Source organism: Ictidomys tridecemlineatus, chromosome 3 (genome assembly GCF_052094955.1).
Source record: "Ictidomys tridecemlineatus isolate mIctTri1 chromosome 3, mIctTri1.hap1, whole genome shotgun sequence".
NCBI classification, from domain to species: Eukaryota; Metazoa; Chordata; class Mammalia; order Rodentia; family Sciuridae; genus Ictidomys; species Ictidomys tridecemlineatus.
In genome coordinates, this window is record NC_135479.1 from 63,143,274 (window position 1) to 63,165,115 (window position 21,842).

General features: G+C 53.4%; 1 protein-coding gene across 3 annotated transcripts in view; it reads right to left on the reverse strand.

Annotated features, from left to right (window-relative positions):
* Rai1 (retinoic acid induced 1) overlaps positions 1 to 13,639 on the reverse strand; it is a 115,494-nt gene extending 101,855 nt beyond the window's left edge. For 2 of the 3 annotated variants that reach the window (XM_078043013.1, XM_078043009.1), the window contains exon 1: positions 13,189 to 13,639. The gene's annotated coding sequence lies outside the window, so the exon portion shown is untranslated. Of the gene's footprint in view, positions 1 to 13,105 lie in introns of all 3 variants that reach the window. The other variant, XM_078043010.1, reaches the window with a different exon arrangement.
* Positions 13,640 to 21,842: the final 8,203 nt, after the last annotated feature.

The window sequence follows — 21,842 nt, forward strand, 5'->3', positions numbered from 1 at the left end:
GTAGGTTAGAATTTAACTGTCTGGGAAAGGGGAAGAAGCGGGAGGTTAGCAGCAGGGATGGGTGGAGATGAGGGCAGCCTGTAACTAGGCCTGGGGGGCAGCTGGGCAGAGGGAGGCTGTGCCTGGTGCCAGGCCTGCATGCCTCAGAGAGGGTGAGGAGCCAAGGCAGCAGAAACCCACTCCTAGGAAGTCCAAGCAGAGTGAGTCACAGGACCAACCAGGGGCCTCTGGGTCTGAGTGTGGCTGGGCCAAAGAGGGCCCTGGATGAGGTCTGAGACCTCCCTGAAATTCCTAGGCCGATTCAAACCCTTTTCCTGAGCCCAGATCTCCAGTGGAGGTCACAAGTCATGGAGGTCACAAGTCTTGCAGGTCCCTGTGCTAATCAGGTGGCCTCCTGGGTCCCCAGCAAGCAGGACCTTTGACCCAAGAGGCTTATTAGAAGTTAGTGGCAATGGGGAAGGTGTCCTTAGGGGTGGGGTATCTTTGGGTAGGGAGAGGATAAACAAAGTCAAAAAGGGACCACCCGGTCCACAAATCACCCCTGGAAATCTCTTTTCTAAAGCTCCCCCAAGAACATGGTTCCAATTCTCTCATGTCTCCCACATACTGACAGGACAAAGGGGTGTCATATGGTATTAAGGGAGAAAAGCAGGCCATAAATTGGTAAACAAAGGAGAAGCAGCATTCTTAAATGAACAAAAACCATGAAACAATGGAGACAACTGTGGTTACCTTTAGAGACAGAGTATGGGTGAATTTTTTCCTTCCAACTTGTCATATTTTCCAAAAGCTCTATAATAAGCCTGTCCTCCTTTTATAGTGAGAAAAAAGCTATTAAAATCACCAAGTGCCTTACAAAACCAAATATATAGCATGACTCCATATTTTATGTTTATTATACCTATTAAAATTGTTTATCATTATAGACAGAAAATATGTCTCCATCGGTTACAACCCGGTGGAGGATTACAGGGAATTTTTACTTATTTGTGCTGTTTTTAATTTTTTTTAAGAGACACAGTCTCTCTATGTTGTTCAAGTTGGCCTGGAACTCCTGGGTTCAAGCCATCCTCCTGCCTCAGCCTCCAAAGTAGCTGCGACTACAGGTGGGGGCCCCAATCTTGTTCTATTTTTGTACTTCTCTAAAATCAACATATTAATTATCTGATGAACTCATTAAAAACAAAATGCTTAAGACTGGGAAGGATCATAAAGAACTCTTTGATATCAAGTCTAAGTCCCTCCAGGTGCAACTGAAGCCCACTCTCATCCTCCTGGTCCATTTACCCTGAGGCCAGAGAAAAATCACAAGTGGACAGCTGCTCAAGTCACACAGCCTTCCTGCCAAGACCCAAAGTTCGGCATTAAATTTAGCTGCCTGCTCAGAACAGGTAGGAGGGGACTGAGGTCAGCTGAGGGGGTGCCTCTTCAGAGACCAGGGGAAGGAAGGCATTCCTGCAGTGAGCAGTTGGGGACTCAAGACCCCAGAAAGCCTGGCGGGGAGAGGGCAGTGTTGGCAGGAGGGCAGGGCTGGGTTGGCAGCAAAGTTCCGGAAGAGGCTGCCCCCAGGGTAGGCGGGGTGCCCGGGCTCAGAAGGTAGGAATGTGCCTCCTGGCCAGACAACCCGACAACTGCCAAGTAGGGGAGGCCAGTGCTCCTGGGCTGGCGAGAGGCCAGCTGGGGTTGCTGGTCCAGTATGGACAAGGGGGGGGGGGGTGCGCCCTCCTGGTTCCCTCCACTCTTTGGGCCTAGGGCAGGGAGGGGGCCCTAAATGGCCCGCGGGCGGTTCCAGGGGAAAGGCAGAGCTGGAGGTCCAGGGCCTTCAGCTGAGAGGCTGCGTGGCCCCCACTTTCCACGGGGGTGGGCGTGGGGTGTTCTTCCTCTCCAGTCTCCTGACCTCCGGAAACCGCTCTCCGAGGAGGCCAACCTGCACATGACCCTGCTTCTCCTCCCCAAACACCCGGGGAGGAGGCGGGGAGGCCCGGAGAGGCGCGTGCCCGACACGGCGGCCCCACAAACGCCGCCTCAGCGCAGGGACTAGAGCCGCCGCCTACGGCTCCGCGTTCCCGGAAAGAGGCCCGGCTCCGGCAGGGGGCGGGGCCGCGGCAGCCCCACCCCCGGGCCGCGGAGCATGCCGGGCCCGGCGCTGCCATGGCGACGCGAGCGGCCCGCCCCCCCGCGCAGCCGCGGAGCCCCGGGGCTCCCGGGCCCCTCTGGGCTTCGCGGCTCCGGCCGGGGTTCGTCGGAAGCCGCTGTCGCCGCCGCCTCCGAGGAGGCCCCGGCGCGATCAAGATGGTGGGCGTCGCGGGCGGGGCGGACAGGAAGCTCGGGCGTGTGCCCTCCCGCCGCCGCCTCTCGAGGTCGGGGAGAGGAGAGGAAATGGCCCCGGCGGCTATCGCGGGGCTGCCTGCGTGTCTGGCCTGACAGCTTCTATCCGAGCCTTCTCCCCGGCTTGGGCCCGCCCAGTGCCCAGCGAGATGCGCTGGGGGCTGCCCTCACTGGGACCCAAACTGTGACACCCTTCCCTCAAAGACACCCTGACTCCCTCGTCTTTGGGTTCTGCCTGCTGGGGGGGGGGTGGCACAATGGTTCCCCAGGGCTGGGGGCCGCCTTCTGCCCACAAACCCCCGCATCTGAAATTGCACAGCGAACCTGCTTCCCCCCAGCAGGGCTGTCTCCCGTGTCAAAGCCCCCGAAGGGCCCCCAGATCTGCGTTGAAGTCCTGCCCTTCCAGGAGACCCCGCAAGGCTGGAGTCCCCGCAGGGAGACCATGATTCCCTTTTAATCGTGTGTCTTCCCAGCAACAACAGGGAGCGAGGTTGGGATGGGAGCCGCTGACACTGACTGGGCCTGCCAGAGTCCTGCTGTGGGCAAACAAGCCCAGATCTGTTCAGGAGTGAAGTAGCAGAGCTGAGGCCTCGCCAAGCTGTGACTCCAGACGCCTGTCCACACGTAGTGGCACTCCCTGCTCCCTGCCTGCCCAGCCTGGGCTGGTCCAGACGCCTATCTCAGGCCCAGAGCAATGGCCTGGCCTATCCCCTCCTCCCCCTCCCGCCTACCACAGGCCTGGCTTCCCTTCTGAGCCGCCAATCTGCAGCCACACAAAGCCCTGTTTGTTTGCTTTCTCTGCTGCTCCCCCTGGATCTGATGTCTTTCTCCACTACCTGCCGGCTGGGCTTCCTTTCCAAGCCGCCTTCCCAGCCAGCCGAAGGGAAGGAGGGGCGGCCATTGCAGCAAACCCTGCCTCATGCCCACCCTATCTTTCCTGGAATCCACCTCCCCAGTGCAAAGGGCTCCTAGCCTGGGTGGCCTGATCAACAACAACAATGGCTCTAGAGCCCCTTCACTGTGTCTCAGAATGTAGGGTGCCAGCTGGGTGGAGCAGGAGAGATGCCTGGGGCAGGGGGAGGGGAACAGAGAGGCCCAGCCAGCCACCCCTCTCCTTTTGTGAGCAAGGCTTGTTTTGTTTGTCAATCAGGAAGACTGCCCTTGCCTTCCCAGCAACCCACAGGCTACCAGGAGATAAGGAGATGGATGGGACCAGGAGGGCCTCATTGGAGGAGGCAGAGGAATGATGCATGGGTTTGATGGCTCTCATTCACCCCTCACCCTTTTGGGGGACTCCCAGATGTCCCGGGCAGTGAGTGAAGGCTCACAGGCTGCACTGGGAGCCTCACAGGGTGAGTACGCTCTCTGTGGCCACTCTGGGCAGATACCTGGATCCATCCCCCTGCATCCAGAGTGTGGCAGATGTGGGAACCCACTGGGGTAATTTGGAAAGCCATACATAGTCAGGCTGAGCTGAAACAGGCCTTTCACAGACCAAGAAAAATAAACACCCACATTCCACACCACCTTCTCTACCTGCAGGCTGCCCTCTCTCCCCGTTCAAATAAAGAAACCCAACACTGATACAGCACAGAGATAGGCAATCTGGCCTGACTCCCTCCACTCAGGCGCTTTTATTACACCCTGCCAGGCTGGGTGGCCCAGGGCAGGTCCTCACTTCCTGGGGGGCCTCCCTCTTCCCCTTCCATGCCAAGTTTAACCCTTGCAATCACTCCAGAATGAAGGCAGGATTGTACCCAGAGAAGAGGAAACACACAGGAGGCTCCAAGTGGGAAAGCCACAGGAACAAAAAGTGCCAGTCATAATTCAAGCTTATGGCTTTCTGACTCCAAGACTTAAAAACTTTCCACCTGCTAAGTCCTATTTCTTGGCCAGTGATTATCTCCCTAATGGATGAGTGACTACTATAAGGAAGGGAGTCAGCTTTGGAGCCCCATAGATTTGATCTCCAATCCTAGTTTTTCACTTAGTTGCTATGTGACCTCGGGCGGGTCACTTAACCTCTCTGAGCTTTAGTTTCCTTGATAATCCATATACAGCCTCTAATAAGGTTGCGAGAGGACCACCCAATGCCTGGCACAGCACAGCAGGCACTCAATAAATGATGGCTTTTCTCCATGCTGTCTTCTGGTATTGAAAGAGACAACCATTCATTTGTTAGAGGAACCAAGCCTCTCCCACTTTTGCTGTGACCAGATGACCTTGCTGCCACACATCCCCCTGCCACCGTCTCTACCCCTCTGCAAAGCTGAGGCAGAGGCCGTGGGCTGCCAAGCTGAGCTCCCCAGGCTCCTGTACTGCCTGGGAGACCAAGGCCTTTCAGTTAAATTTGCCAGGGCAGGGGCCCCAGGGGACAGTGTCACCCCCAGGGAACAAAGCCAGCTCCATCCACATCCTGCTGGACTCAAGAAGAGAGAGTGACTCAATTAAGTCTGATTTGGCAAAACCTCTGTTTTTAGTGCTATTTCGGGCCACGGTGGGGATTTTCTGTTCTTGTCTCAAAGGTATCATAAACCAAATTCCTTCCTACCTCCCCCACCCCTGTGTTTGAAATGAAAATATTGTTCTTCCTTTTCTCTCTCTTTCTCTTGCTTCTCTCCCACCTATCAGAGAGAGGCAAATCAAAGGGCAGAAGCCAGGTCCCTGGCCCAAAGCAGCACTAGGCCTAGGGTCCTCCTACCCATCCACCAGGTTTCTGCTTGGTCCCCCAGAGCACAGCATGCTGGGAATTGTAGTTCTCTCAAACCAGAGGTGGGGAATGTTCCTCTCTCCTCTAACTTCTCACTTCTGGAGTGGCTTCCTGGGTCCCTGAGGCCTGTACCCCTCTTCCTGCACTCTCCCTTCTTAGTCCACAACACAATTATATGCAATATTATTATGCAACTGTTGATTACTATGCAATATTTCTCTAATGTCTGATTGCCTACCAGACTGGACACTTCTAAAGGGCTCAGGGTCTGCTTGGCCATTATTGCTTCTCCAGGTAGGGATTCTTTTTTTTTTTTTTTAATACATATTTTTATTTGTAGATGGACACAATACCTTTTTATTTTATTTATTTTTATGTGATGCTGAGGATCAAACCCAGGGCCTCACATGTGCTAGGCAGGCACTCTACCACTGAGCCACAACCCAGCCACCCAGGTAGGGATTCTTGAACCCCCTGCTCCATGGACATCTTGGGTCAGATGATTTGCTGTAGGGTCTGTCCTGTGCATTGTAGGATGTTGAGCAGCATCTCTGGCTTCTATCACACACTAAATGCCAGGAGCACCTCCCCAGTCAGGACAACCAAAAATGTTTCCAGACATGGCTCAGATGTCCCCTGAGGGACAAACTCACCTCCTAGTGAGAACCACTGTTCCACAGCTGAGCAAACTGCCCCCTTGGAATGAGTGAAGGCAAGACTCTGCCCCTGTCTATCAGAACAAGTGATTTTCATTTTAACTCCTATCAGAATCATGTCCGAATTTCACTTTTCCAATTAGACCAGAAGCTCCCAGAAGACAGGCCCATGCTGTCTTTTCTGTGTACTGGTACTGATCACTCATAACTGTTTGCTAAAGGAATAACCAAGTGTCAGAGAGCATCAGTCTGAAAGTCAGTTCAGTTTCCCCACTTCCCTACCCGAAGCCTGGATTGCCAGGTGACTCTGCAAAGCTTCTCTGGGCCTCCATGTCTCTCTAGTTATTCTTTGTCTTATTGAACTAGAGGGAGGTTCAGAATTTCACATCTCCAAGAAGTTCCTTAAAAAAAAAAAAAATCTTTCAGGTGGCTTTTCCTTTACATTTTAGAGAATTCTTATTATTACTAATAGGTGACAGTGATTAAGCACCCCACTATGTATCCATAGTAAGCACTATGCCTAAGTGTTTTTAGAGGCCCTATCTCATTTGATCCTCTTAAAAATAAAACTGTGTAATAGATACTCATTTTTATCATTTGAAAAATGAGGACATGGGCTCAGAGAGTTTGAGGGACCTGCCTAAGGACACATAAAGACCATCTGGTGTCCTCTGGCAACTGAGGATGTCTCAATCAGAAGACACTTCCAGCTTAGACACTGGATACTGAAATTCCTTAAAGTCTGCAGCCACCTGTTGCCAGGCAGGGTTAGACCTTTCTGGGTGCACGCAGTCTCACAGGGCCTCCCAGTCATCAGACTTCCCAGGTGAAAGGACAGGAGCTCCAGGTCACTCCAGAAGGGCTGACCAAGGCTGGAGGGGTGAGCGAGGAGTCTAAGAACTGGGAATCAGGCTGCTTTAGTACAAATCTTGTAGAGGGGCTGACACTCCTGGTGCCACCCCTGGCAGGGAAGGCTTGGCCAGAACCAACCTCCCTGGGCACGGCTCTGTGAGGTCAGAGGAGCAATAAAACAATGAAGAGGAGTCATTCCTAGCACCTTTTTTTTTTTTTTTAATGGTACTAGGGATGGAACCCAGAGGTGCTCTACTACTGAGCCACATCCCCAGACCGTTTTATTTATTTATTTATTTATTTTATTTTGAGACAGGATCTCACTAGGTTGCCAAAGACTGCCTCAAACTTGCCATCCTCCTGCCTCAGCCTCTGGAGTCACTGGGATCACAGACACGTGCCACAGAGCCTGGTTCTAACCCTTTCTAGGTACCAGACGCTGTTGTCCTTTATCTGTAGGAACTAAGATCTGTGAATTCTCCCAACAATCCCTATCAGGAAGGTATGGACACTTCCTCTCATTTTATAAATGAGGAAACTGAGTAAAGGAAATAACTCACTTGCTCAAGCTAATCAGTAACCGGATCTGCACCCAGACAGTCAGAGCTACATTATCATCCCTGGCTGAATCCCCACCCTGGTGTACACTGAACACTCAGCATGTGATTTATGAATCAAGAATGAATAAGTGGCTACCCTGCCACTGAAGTCCCGAGTTGCTCCATGTTTTCTTGGGGTCCACTCCTACCATTCGGACAAAGTCCCTTTGGAGACAAACTCTAACCAGAAAAACCAATGATTCTCACCTGCCCCGTGTGCAGAAAGATCTACTTAGCCCATCGGCCTCTACCTCTAGCAGGGAAACAAGCACCAAAGCCCTCATTCTGACCAGTGTTACCACAGGTAAGATTTAGAGATGAGAATAATCAGTGCAATTCCTTCCTCCTGCAAAGTTCTTTTGCAATAAAAATAGCAGCTCAGGGCTGGGGTTGCAGCTCAGTGGTGGAGCGCTTGCCTAGCATGCGTGGGCCCCTGGGTTCCATCCCCAGCACTGCAAATAAAATAAAATAAAAATAACAGCCCAACAATAACAGCCTAGCTGAGGGCTATGCATCAGCAACTAGGAGAGGCCTATTATTATGACCATTTTAAAGGGAGGGAAATGGAGCCCCCCACAGACCTGTGGTACTGGCATTTGAACCCAGGCCAGCTTGACCCAAAGCCTCGTTTCTGATCCCCAGCTCTAGGGCCTCCTCATTTTCCAAGTCACAAAATACGCCAAACACTATCACCACTTTTAATGTTTGCAACATGCCTGTTCCTATTTTTGACAGAAGAGGAGACTGGTGTTCAGAGAGGGAAAATTAGCTTGTCCAAAGCAGCAGCTGGAACTCCAACTATTTCCTGATTCCAAAATCTAGGGCTTGTTGCCCTATCCCAACTCTATCCCACCCTGAAGATGGACACAGTCTCCAAGAAGGGAACCCCTCTGCTGAGCCCCCTAGCCGGAGCTTGGAGGTGCACTGCAGATGTTTACTACCCCTGTTCCATCGGGGCCGTCCCAGAAGTGGGTGTTTGGGCCAGTAGACCATTAGTCTGAGAGCAGCCCACACTACCTGGGTGTAGAAGACAGTGGGGAGATGCCCTGACCAGCCCTAACTGCCCACCCCACAGCTCCTAACCAAATGGGTCCCAACAGCCTCATCCTAGGCCCAGTGCCTCGATTCTCTTCTCACAGGACTCTCCCCGCCTCTCCTGGGCATCCTCGATGACCCACACCTCCAAGTCAGACCACTCTGTAGAAAAGCTGGATGTGCGCTGCCCACCCAGCGTTTAGCCACAGAGGGCCTTAAAGTTTGGACCACAAGCTGGCTTAGACATGGGCGCAGCGTGAGCACAGTAATGGCTGCTGAAGGAACGAACGGATGAGTGAACAAAAACGTCCAGTATCACCTGAACCCTAAATCCTGGTGCACCTGGCTGTTTTCACCCTGGATTTCTGTGTGTGTGTGTGTGTGTGTGTGTGTGTGTGTGTGTGTGTAGCGGATTGCATCCAAGGGTGCTTTATCACTGGGCTACATCCCCAGTCCTCACTTCTTATTTTTTTATTTTGAGACAGGGTCTTGCTAAGTTTGCCCAGGATAGCCTTGAACTTGCCTCTCAGACTCCAGAGTTGCTAGGATTACAGGTGTGCACCACGGTGCCTGGATCTCCTGATTTTAGACAGATTAATCTGCAACAAGAACATCTCCCCCTCTTTCGGTGTCTCCCCCACCATTTCCAGCTCTCTCTCCTCTTTGTACAACCCCCCCCACCCAGCTGCCCTCCTCTCCCCGCTCTTGTCTCTCTGCCCCCAGGTTTTTCTCTTCTGCCCTGTCTCTCTCCCTCACCCATCTCTCTCTCACCACCACCACATACACACTTTTCAAACGGGTTCACGAACCATTAGAGCCAAATCTGCCCTTTGCCAGCCAGGCCCCAACCTGCACCTCTAGCCCTGCCTCCCCTGGTGTCACATTCCAACCTTGGATCCCAGTGACCCCCAGGAACAGGGCACAGCTCAGCCTCAATCCCCGGAGAAACAGGATGAGCCAGTTTCTCCCAGCCCCCTTGGGGAGCGGCCTGGGGGGAGCTGGCCCAGCTCTCTTCACCCCGGCCCCTCCCCTCCCCTCCCCTCAACAGCGTGACAGCACAGAATTCACATAGATCTTCAGGCCCCTGCTCAGGATCAAAGGGCCACCTGGAAGATTCTCACCCTCTCCACCTCACCTGGCCCTTCTGCCAGGAAGCCTTTCTGAGTATCTAGGCCTCGCTCTTGGCGCTGGGCCGGGGAGGAAGGAGACTTGCCTTCAGGCCTAGATGCTCCCGCCTCGTGGGGAGGACACACGGACAGAATTGCCAATAATTCCGTGATAAACGCTGTGCCACTGGGATAGACAAAGGGGGATGACTCATCCCACCTTGGAGGTCAGAGGAGGAGGAAACAGGACATCTGTTTGGGTCTTGGGAGGCAGGGAGGAGGACGAAGGGCATCCCAGGTGGAAGGAAGGGTCAGCACTCTGCACAGAGGCAGGCCTGCACATGACTGCCCCTTGAAGGGAGGTGGGTAGGGATGAGGACAGAGCCCTCCCTCCAGAGGAGCAGGGGCCCCTGGAAGTATCTGCTATGGTTCAGAAAGATCACTCCAACAGCACCTGGGAAGGAGCAGGACGGAGGCAGAGAGGCCAGTGAGGAGGCCCTGGCCACAGGCCAGCCTCTCCAGTCGCCCTTCTTTTGGAGCCAAGTCCTCCCCTCTTGGCCACAGCACACAGGCCACGTAGGACCTCCCAGCCTTCCCAGACATGCTCAGTGCATTCCCACTGCCAGGAATGTCCCTCTGTTCTTCCCTCTCCATGCCTGGGTCCATGAATATAGCTCTGCCTTCCATGAAACCCCACCTGCACAAAGCCCCTCAACTCTAGCTAAAGACTCAGCTGTTTTCTCGGTCTCAATCATCAGCCACTAGGCTGTGACCTTCTCGGGGGCAGGTGCAGGGATGTTTCATCCTGAACCCTGACATTTAACACAGGGCTTCGAAAACAGTGAGTCCCTGCTCCATCCGCTGGGGCTTGGCATCCAGGTGCCTGGTCCCATTGAGACCCTGCTCTGTGTACCTGATCTCCCCCTTGCCTTCACCTCCTCCTCCCTGGGGAGCCACAAAAAGACAACCATGCCACAGCTCAAGCAGCTGGTATAAGGCAAGAGGTACGAACCTGGGCCACCACGGACACAGAACAGTAATGAAGACAATGATAATGTAGGCAGTAGCAACCAGCATTTATTGGGAGAGGCTTCAGTCTAAACTTTAGAGATTAATCCGTTCAGTCTTCGCTTGAGTCCTGTGAGATCAGTTCTGTGATTTTTTTTCCCCACCGTACAGATGGGGACACAGAGGCCCAGAGAAAGTAAATAACTTCTGTATGTGGTGGAGCCAGGAGGTGACCCAGAGCTTCACTCTGAAGCACCTCACCCCACAACTCCTCCCAGACAATCAGAAAGGAAAAAGGAAGTTGCAGAAAACGAGCTCGTGGTATGTTTTCATTTGGAGAAAAATAAAACTATATATTTGTACATAGGAAACACTAGTACATTAGGTGAGTTACAAAAAGTATGGAAGGATACATTCAAACTCTTAACTGGAGTTAATTTGTGTTCAGGAGTCTTTCGCTCTGTATAGTTCTGGATTATTTGCATTTTTCACAATGAGGATTTATTGTGAAAAATGTTATTGGAGCAATGGAAAAGAGAAAACAATTGTTAGGATCTCGATTGCTGTTTGTTGAATGAATATGTGGCAGATCCACATTCTAGGCTTGTTTTTTTTTTTTACTGATGGATGACCCATTCGTGGATTGTGAAATCGCTGACTTAGTGGGTTGCAACCAGTAATTTTTTTTTTTTAATCAAAAGACAAGAGCAGAAGGTATCAGAGACAGGCACACATAGCAGAGGGGTTATTCACTAAACTTTTGTTTCCGTTATATGCTGTGGGTGTGACTGGCCATACGACCTCAAATGTATTTCACACAATAGGTCACGGCAGGATCTTAAAGACATTGGTCTGGGCTTGAAGATCTACAAAGGAGGAAGACAGGGTGCCCAGCATGCAAAAGCCCATGGTCCGAGGGGAGTAGAGATGGTCGTGGAGCAGCTGAGTTCCCTCTCAGCTGAAGCCCGAGAGATGTGTGGCTGCTGGGGAAGGTCACATTTTGCCCAGTCCACAGTTGGCTTCTGGAACCTGGATGGCGCCCTGATACACTCCTCCTCTCCAAGCCTTTGACTGAGAGCTTTTGCCAGATTCTGATGGAGGCTGCCTGGAGACTAGACAGGCCAGGTCCACTTCTTGTTCCTGGGCCCCCATATACCCTCTGGGCTGTCAAGAGGGGAGGGGGTGGGAAACTAGAAGATTCCTCTCCAGCCTCCAGATCCTGAGGGCCACATCCCAGGGAAGCCTATGGAAACGCAGCTGTGTCTGTCCCTCCACTGGGTCTGTCCCCACCCGTGTTGGGCCTGACCCGGAGCAGAAACGAGGTCTGTATGGAGAATGGGTGGGGGAGCAGGCAGAAAGAGAAGCAGAACCCCCAGCCCAGGGTTTCCATCGCGCTGGCATCTCTACAGCAGAGCTACCCAGCCCACCCCCACCTCCCCTCCCAGGACAACAGACAACTAAAAAAAGATGAAATAAAAAGAAGTAATTCCCCGGCTCTGACGTCAGTGCGAGGACTTAACAGCCCGGCAGCGGCATGAAACTGGATTGCAACCAGATGTAATGCCCTTGAATTCTCAATACAACACTGCGTTGGACAAGAAATAAAGGGGGGTGGGGGGATGCGCTCTGGGTGGGAGGGAACCGCGCAGGTCCCGCGTGGGTCCTTGCATCGAGGCCCGCTGAAGCCACCGAGAAGGCGCTGCGGGAGGGAGTGCGGCGTGCTGGGAAGCGCCGGCCCCGGGTCCGCCATTCAGGCGCGCAGCCTCCCCTCCCCCAGGCCCCCAATAGCGCATTGTTACACTCGGTTTTATCCATTCAGAGCCGGAGCCCCACCGCTCCTCTCGGCAATCGGGGGCTCCCGGAAGGAGGGCACCTCGCCGGTCCCCGGTGTGTCTTTTTGAGAAGGACCCTGAGCCCCAAGAAGGGAAAAGGCTGGCTGGGAAAACGGGCGCCCCAGGAAGCAGGGGCCGCAGCGACCTCGGGCCCGGCTGCTGTTTCGCTTCCCCTCGGCCCGTCCTCGCACGCCCCAGTGGGACCAAAGCTCCAAATGTCACCCCCGCGTCCGGTCATCCCCTCGCCCGCCCCGGCCGCAGCTGCCCCCCCAAGTCCTCCACCCCGCTCTCCCGACTCCAAAGGCGCGGGGGGCTCAGACTGGAAAGGGGCTGTGGGGCTGCGGGCCCGACCCGACCCGCCGCGATGCAGTCTAGGGGACACTGTGCTCGCGTGTCCGGTGCTCCCGCTCGTGACGTCACCCCCGAAGGGGCCCCGAGCTCGAGGCCTGGCCGCGACCGAGCTCCCCAGGTCGTGGGGGCCGCTTCCTGCCCAGGCGCGGGGCCTGCTTACAGGCCGGGGCGGGGACGTCGCGGACAGCCGTGCGCGCCCCATCTCGCCACGCACGGCCATCACAGCCCCGGCTCCCACCCGCGTGGAACTCACCGACAAGTCAGCTCCCCGCCCCCCACCGGACGCACTCACAAAGCTCCCCTCCGCCCCTGGCGCCGTGTGACTGCCCCCCACATTCCCACCCCACGCTGGGCAAACACCCGGTGCCTGGGTGCACGCAGAGCCCCCGGCCCCATTCGACCCTCGCTCCCCGCGTCCCCTCGCCACCACTCGACCTCAGCCAGCCGCACAAATCCTTCTGAAGACCCTGCGCCGCGGCGCAGGGCGCCCCCACCCTGCAGCTCCCCAGACGGCCATCCGGTGACCTCGCGCACCCCCCCCCACGCCACACAAAGCAATGACCCCGCGGACCCCCGCATCGCCAACCCGCGCGCTTAATCGGTCCCCGAACCCGCCCAGACTCCTCACCCGGTTCGGGAATCCCAATGCCTCGCGCTGCCCTCGCCCCAGGGCAGCGTCCCTCCTCCCGCGTCCGGGCGCAAGCTGCTCACCTCGGCGCCCGCGCTCACTTCGGGGCCCTGCGTCTGGCGCTGCGACTTCGCGGCCCGGAGACCCGGGTGGCCATGGGGGGAGGTCAGGGCGCGTTGGCCCGGCCGGCCCGCGGCCAGGCAGGACGGAGGGTGGGCCGCGGCGCCCCCTCCTCGCGCCGGCTCTCGGGCCGCGGGCAGGGCGGCCTGCTCGGCTCGCCTCTAGCGCTCCAAGTCGCCTCTCGGAGCTCAGCCGCGGGCGGGGGCGGCGCCCGGGGGCGCAGGGAGCCGGCGGCGCGGGGAGCGGGCCCTGGCCGCGCACCCGGCCGGGCCTGCCTGGTGTCCGCGGGTGCCGCGGGGAAATGCGATCCCCTCCGCACAGGAAGAGCGGGCGGGCGAGCGGGCGGGCGGACGGCGCGCGGGGGGAGCAGGAGAGCGAGAGCGCGAGGAAAAAAGTTCCCGGGCGGCCTGGCTGCGCTAGCTCGCGGACCCGGGCGCCAGGTGGGTCGTGTGCGCCCCAACAGCACCCCCTGGCGGTCCGCGTGACCCACTGCGCGCCCCACCGCCCCACCGCACCCCGCCACCCCACCCCTGGTCTAGGGGGAGGGGGATTTGCAGTGTGATCCCGACGACCCTCACCCCCGAAATCAGGCCTTGGGGACGCCACGGGGAAGGGGTCAGGGTAGAGCCGAGGATTTGGACTCACATCCTTCCATTCTCAGGCCACCCCACCACCAACCCTCACTTGTGACCATTTCTTTATAGTTGAGAAACATTCCTCAAAACTCCATAGGTCAGACATAATTTTCTTTATTTGCTGGGCACCTGGGATCTTCTGGGCACTGAGGAATCAGTAGAAACAGTGTGCTTCCTACTACCTATGGAGCTGGCATCCCAATGAGGAGAGACAAGCAGCAACCAATGTTTAGACACATAAAGAAGATAATTTTAAACCCGGGTGGGTGACGCTACCTGTAATCCCAGCGACTCAGGAGGCTGAGGCAGGAGGATAGCAAGTTTGAGGCCAGCCGGGGGCCATTTCAAAAGGGGAGGTCGGCTGGGGAGGTATCTCAGTGGTAAAGTGCCCCTGGGTTCAATTCCCATACCAAAGAAAGAAATGTAATTTTTAGAGAGCAGTAAGTGCTAGGAAGAAAATGAGCAGGTGCAGTGATGGATAAGGGCTACTACTTAGCTGGGAGAGGCCCCGTCTGAGCCAAGAACTGAACAGCAGCAAGCAGCTGCCATGGGTAGAGGCTGGGGAAGAGCTTTCTTTGCAGAAGGAACAGCAAGAAGGTCTGAGGCAGGACTAGGTTTGGTGAGCAGGGGACAAGAAGTGGAATTCAGACCTTAATGGAGGGCCAGGGCCTGCAGGGCTGTAAAGGACCTGGTATGAAATTGGTTGCGAGTGGGAAAGAAGCCATTGGCAGGTTTTAAGCGGAAGAATGTTGAATGAGTCCAGGAACGAACCGATTAACTTATAGATCCCCTGAGCCATTGTTGCTCCAGTGCTTCTATTCATGTCACCTCCGTGGAGCCCACGGCCACCTAGGAGGAAAGCCTCCCACCACGCCCAGCCCCTTGGGCAGACTTGATCAAGGGTCCCAGAGAAAACCTGTTCGATTTGTCCTTTGCTAGAGGTGGAGGCATCAGAGCTCCCCCCCCCACACGACCTGGGACAAGTCTCAGACCTCAGTTATCTCATCCTGTGAATGAGGAAATGGAGGTGTGGATGGGTGAAGTCACCTGTCTAGGTTCTCAAGCCATAGGAACCGAGTAACAGCTCTCCACCTGGCTCAGCCACCCAGGTCCCAGGGAGATCACAATGTGGATTGTGCTGTTTTCAGCACACATTCTGGGGGAGACAGATCTGGCTTCTAAATCTAACTGCGTTGTGCCCAGCTGGAAAACAGTGGGAACTCACATGGTGGCCCAGATTGGTCTCAAACTCCTGGGCTCCAACACTCCTTCTGCCTCACCTTCTGAGTACCTGGGACTACAAGGTTTTCTTTCTCTCTCTCGATCTTTCTTTCATTGAGGATCAAATCCAGGGCCTTGCACATGCTAGGCAAGCGCTCTACCATGTATGTTTTTCATTTCTCAGCATCAAATGCATGAAATTGAGGATGCCAGCTCCCCTCCTCAGGGCTCAGTTTAAAAAAAGAGGATCATAGAGCCTAACATGGTGGTGCCTTGCCTGTATTCCTCACAACACTGGAGGCTGAGGCAAGGGGATCAAAAGTTCCAGGCCAGCCCTGGGCGACTTAGTGAGACCCTGTCTCAAGGTAAAATTAAAAAAAAAAAAAAAAAAAAAAAAAAAAAAAGCAAGGATGTGGCTCAGTGGTAGAGCATACCTGATACAAAGAAAAATAAAAATAAAAAGCCACACACTGCCTGGCTTCTTTGAGGGCCATAGCTCAGGCCCTGTTTGAGGACACTTTCCTAGATGTTAACAAAGGACTTGGAGGAGGTGGTACTTGAGCCAAGCCTTCAAGGTTGGCAGAGAAGGGAGCACCGGGTTCAGAAGAGTGTCCCCAAAGGACAAAATCTCATGCACAAAGGAGAAAGGGACATGGAGGCCAATGAAAAAAGGAGGTTGTATGTGGTTCAATTATTAGCAACTGCCATGTTTAAGCACCTACTGAGTACCAGGTGCTTCCCATGTAGATAGGTTTTCTAGGGATGTTGCACAAATCACAAATTTAGTGGAGTCAAACATCATAAATCTGTTCTTGGCAATTTGGGGGGCCAAATTCCACAACTAGCTTCATGGGGTGTAGTCTGGGTGCTGGGGGGGCTGGCTTGTTCTAGGAGCTGTGGTGACAATCTTTTCCTTCCCTTCACTAAGTCGCCCAGGCTGGTCTGGAACTTTTGGTCCCCTTGCCTCAGCCTCCAGTGTGGCTGAGAAATGGCAGCTTGCCTTGGCTCCTGGAGGCTGCCTGTATTTCTTGATTCATGACCCCTTGGTGACCTCTAGAAGCAAGAAAAGGCAAGAAAACAAACGTGTCCCTTGTCACAGCTTCTACTTCCTTCCTTGCCCTTCTTAAGATCCCTTGTGATTATATTCCAGGCCACCTGGATAAACCCGCATAATCCACCCGTCTCAAGAAGACCCTTAATTTAATCCTATTTGCAAGAACCATCTTCCCCACTTTTTTTTTTAATTTTTTTTTTGACATAAGAGAACATTGACAATTTCCAGGGGTTAAGAGCCAGATATCTTCGGTTGAGATTTTTGTTGTTCGTTTATTTGTTTGTTTCACTTAATTTAGATCTAGTATTAGGGATTGAACCCAATGATGCCCTTCCTGAACTACATTCTTAAAAAAAAAAAAAAATTTTTTTTTTTTGGAAGTTTCAGAGGATGGCTCTCAACTTGCAATCCTCCTGCCTCAGCTTCCCAAGTAACTGGAACTGGGTATCTTTAGGATCTTATCACATCATGCATTCGCTGAATCCTCCCTCCTCCCAACTCATTTCACAGTTAAGAAATAGAGGCCTAAGTTGGGCATGCATGGTAGCATACACCTAGAGTCCTGGTGATTTGGGAAACTGAGGCAGTAGGATCAGAACAAGACCCTCACCCCCCAAAAAAAAGCCCAGCTCAGTGGCACACACCTGTAATCCCAGTGACTCGGGAGGCTGAGACAGGAGGATCACAAGTTCAAAGCCGGCCTCAGCCATTTAGCATGGCTCCAAGCAATTTAATGAGATCCTGTTTCAAAATAAAAGATAAGAAAAAAAAAAGGGCCTGGGTTTATGGCTCAGTGGTTAAGCACCCCTGGGTTCAATCCCTGATATCAAAACAAACAAACAAACAAAAAAAGAGGCTGAGAGAGCTGAAGGACTCATCCAAAGCCCCCCACTTCATGCAGATGTTTGTGGAGTTCCCACCTCGGGTCAGATTCTGAGGTCGATTCTGACTTGCAGTGTGAAAGTTACCTGGGCAAAGCGCTGTAGTGCACAGGCACTCCGGGGAGGAGGTGATCTGGGGGCTGAGCTCTTAAGAATGACTTTCCCCCCCTGCTTGCTTTGGCTGGGGTGGGGAGAGGGGCTTCTGAAAGCAAGCAGAGCAGGGTGGCCGTGGACCTAACAGTCTGAGATTGCTCTGAATGATGTTCAGGCTGAGGATGGGGCGGGCTTCTTGGAAGAGAACCAGGAACTTATCAGGGATCCCTGTCAGCAGCGCTGGCCCCAGGAGACTTCTGCTGCTGAGAACCTGCTTGTCATCCTTAGTTGGAGGCAGGTAGGAGGGCGAGTGGGGGTGGGCACACTGTGCACCATAAAGACAGGAAAGACAGCCTCCCTGCAGAGGTCCCAAGGTCGAATCCAGGCTGTGTTTTGTTTTATGGTGCTGAGGACAGGGACCCAGGGCTTCCAGAGCAGGCTAGCCAAGCTCTCTACCTCTGAGCGACACCCCCAGACCCCTGGGTTTATTTTGATTGGAAAGCAGAACAAAAAGCGAAAACCTTGGCCAGGTGCGGGGGGGGGGGGGGGGGGGAGTGGGAGGGGTGCCTGTAATCCCAGCAACTCAGGAGACCAGAGGCCAGAGGATCTCAGGTTGGAGGCCAGAGGAAGAAATGTACTGAGACCCTGTCCCAAAATTAAAAACAAGAAAAAGAACTAGGAATATAGCTCCGTGGTAAAACTCGGTCTGCCACCTGAGTTCCAGCCCCCGTACCAGAAAAAAAAAAAAAAAAAAAGAAAAAGAAAAAGTGCAAAAAATGCCGGAGTTGAGATACCTTCAAGGAATTTAAATTCTTGGGGACCCTACCTCTCCCTATTGTTCTAGATCCATATTTAAGTCACCTGGCCCATTCCCCCTTCCCCCAAGGCATTAGGGATCCTAAGACCAGCTTTGCACCTGTGTGGCCTTGAACTCCCCCCCCCCCTTTTCATGCGGGTCAAATGGAGGTAATGTTTCCTGCCTGGAGGGGAGAGAGAGACAGCTGTCCCGCAGGAAGGGAAGGGGATCTATCTAAAGATAGGGACTAGGTTTATCACCGACTGCTCAGTAGAATGCAGAGGGCAAATATTGCAGCCAACACTTCTCCAAGCTGGCTTCCTCAGGAGGCACACATTCCTGCTACAGTAGCCCCCCCTTGCTCAGACAAGGTCACAGATGCAGGGAGGTGTCGTAACGTGCCCAAGACCACACACTGGAGCCTGGCAAAGTGGTGCCTGCCTGATCCCAGCGACTGGGGAGACTGAGGCAGGAGGATCCCCAAGGTCAGTCTGAACAACTTAGGGAGATCCTGGCTCAAAATTTTTTTTTTTAAAAAAAGGGCTAGGTATTTAGCTCAGTGATAGAGCACGTTGCCTATCATATGCAAGGTTTTGAGTTCAATCTCCAGCATCAAAGGAAAAAAACTTGTACCTGGAACAGGGATTCTCTCAGCCTGATCTTGGACAAGTGACTACACCCATGCTGCTGTCCCCTTTCCCTGGGACACAAGCTCCCAGATGGAGACTCTGAGCTGCTCTTGACAGCCCTGGCAGAACGTGGGAGGGACAGGAGGACTCCCACTAACAAGGATGTAGCCAGAATCTATTTGGCTGTGTGTGTTTCCGTTTTATTGCCTCCACTTTACGGAGGAGAAAATAGGGGCTCAGAGCGGGGAAGAACTGATGAAGCAGTTTCTGAGGGAAATGTCTCCTAGCTCTGTCTCACGTGTGCCTAGGCAAGTGCTTTACCAGTGAGTCACACACAGAACCTTACATGCATTTTTTGAGCCACCCTGTTGTAGGTCCTGTCTTTAGCAATAAGGTGACACAGACCCCGTGACACAGACTGGCAAGTGAGACAGACATCAGACCCTCTCTGGAGAAAGAGGTCATTTTGAGCCAGGAGCGGTGGCATGGGCTGGTAGTCCCAGCCACACGGGAGAGTCAGCAGGAGGGGCACTGGAACCCCAGTAGTTTGAGGCCGGCCTGAGCAACATAGCCAGACTCCATCACAAAACAAACCAACGAAGCAAAAATCAAAGACTGCTCTGACATGAATACCCTTGCCCCGAGAACCAATGTTTCTTAGTCATAGGGGTGGGGTTGAATTATTTTTTTTGAAAAATGAAATTAAAGGGGCTGGGGTCGTAGCTCAGCGGTAGAGCGCTCGCCTGGCACGTGCGAGACCCTGGGTTCGATCCTCTGCACCACCTAAAAATACATAAAATAAAGGTATGGTGTCCAACTACAACTAAAAAATAAAATATTTTAAAAAATGAAATTAAAGCTCTGAAATACACAATTTTTTCTTTCAAGCAACTAAATTCAGGCTTGTGTGTTAATTCTTAAGATTCATGGGCTGATACTTAGAAGCAAAAGTTGTTTTTCCCCACAAAATTGCCTAACGATTCTTACTCAACCCTCCCCAGGTGCTAACTTAACCCAAAGGCTGCATCCTATCTTCCTGGGTTCGTTGGACCACTACGTGGCTCCATGACACTCAAATCTTTTTTTTTTTTTTTGTCCTTTCTGTGTGTGTGTGTGTGTGTGTGTGTGTGTGTGTGTGTGTGTGTGTTAGTTACTGCAGATGGAACCCAGGGTGCTCTACCACTGAACTATATACCCCCAGCCCTTTTTAAATTTTTATCTTGAGACAGGGTCTTGCTAAGTTGACTAAGCTGGCCTCGAACTTGTGGTCTTCCTGCCTCAGCCTCCCCACTGGATGGGATTCCAGGTGTGTGCCACTAGGCCAGGCTCAAACTTCATGGATTCCTGCAAATCTCGGCAAGACTTGAAGGTTTCCTTTGTCAGTCATTTGCATGAACAAGGCTGACGGACAGAAAGGAAACTGATGGCAGAGAGACTGGTGCTGAGCAGGGAGAGATGGCTGAGGGGGGGACTAAGTTGGGGAGTGGCCATAACAGTCGAAAACATGCTCCTGTTTTAACCATGTTCGCTTCCATCTCAGATAACAAATGCCCAGCTCTGGGGACCCTGATGACCAGGATTAACTGTATCACTTCAGGAGATCTTAACATTTGGAATTACCTTAGGGAAGATAAAATTCCATCCCGTTGATGCCAATGTTCCCCGTGGCTCTCTGTATTAACTTTGTCCTACCTAATTCGGCCATTTTCCCGTGGGGACACTTCTCTCCCACTTTCAGCCCGTGGGGTTCAGGCTGGGTTGAAGGACCTCAGGGACACACACATGACTAGTTTGGCCAGTCAAACTGCTCCCACTTTTCAGCCACAGCGATTGGTTCAGGGACCAGCCAACATGACCCAAGCCTTTTGGAAGTTTTGCTGGAACCACGGAGCTCTGCTGGAACCTCCAAGAGTTCGTAAGATGGTCAGCCGTGGATCTGACAATGAAGCAGGGTGGAGAGATACACAGAGGCACCTTCTGGGTACCTGGATTCAGCTCTGCCTGAAGCTCAACACCTTCTGCCCGCCCTCAGGAAATTTGCTTCCGGAAGCAAGACAAACTCGTGAAGAATCATGACTTTCCGAGGAATGAATGTAAGGTGCTTCTGGGGGCATGGCCAAGGAAGCCAGACCTGATCACCTGAGGAGGTCTGGGAGGCATTCGGGAGGAACCCACCCAAGCTGAGCCTGCCAGGGTGCAGAGGGAGCAGGCCGACTGAATAGTGAGGGAAGGGCACATTGGGCAGAGGGAACAGCATGTGGGGATGCCCGGAGGAGTGGAAGAAGAGGCGTAAGGAGAGCTCTGTAAGTCATTCTGCAGGGATGGAGCGAGGAAGGGCGTGCGTGAGCCAGGCGTGATTTTTTTTTTTTGGGGGGGGCATCAAGGAATGGGGTGGAGGGACAAATCCAGGAGTGATGTTCTGGAAGGAAACAGTGGCTGAGGGAGCTGGGTTTGAGGTCCAAGGCAAGGAGACCGTAGAACAGGGGTCGGAGGAGGATCCAAAGGGAAAAATCAAAAAGATCTCATGGGCTGGGGGCTGGGGCTGGGGCTCAGCGGTAGCACCCTTGCCTGGCATGTGTGAGGCACTGAGACACTTCCTGAGACAATAATGACAATGACAACCACTGGTAAGCGCTAAGATGGAGCCCTTACTGGATGCTGAGGAATGCAGAAAGTGCGCCATCCACCTTCTCTGGTCTTCATCATGACCATCCAGAAGTGGGGGCGGGCAGAGCCCGTCGGTGCCAGGGCTGGGCACCCGGAGCTGGGAGAGGCCCTCCAGACTCTGGGAGGGGAGGGGGGTGAAATTGCCTTTAGAGAAGCGAGATGAAAAGCTGTTTGGGGACTGCTTTTGTAAGACTTTTCTAGTGTTAACAAAAGAAGGAAAGAAAATACACGTTTTATTAGTAGCTGAGCGCTTTTATTTTCAACACTGGTAACAACAACAAAAATCTGTAGGGCCCCAAAGCATGGCCATTCCACCCTCTGTTTAGAAAAGACCTCTGCAGACCTCTGTGTCCCTTAGGACCCTGCTCCCGGAGCGAGGCTCCAGCAGGGGACGGCCTGTGGTCAGGAGCTTGGCTGCAAGGGGAGGTCTCGTTCCTGAGCTGAGGGTGGCGGATGCAGGTCTGATCACGGAATCCTCTTTCATATCCTCTTTCTTTTCTTTTTTCTTCAATTTTGTTTTCTTTTTTCTCTGATACTGAACCCAGGGCCGTGCACAGGCTGACAACTGGCCTTCCATTTTGTACTCTCTGGTATGTCTTGGCAAATCATTTTTTTAGAACAGTTTTCCAATGAGTTCCACC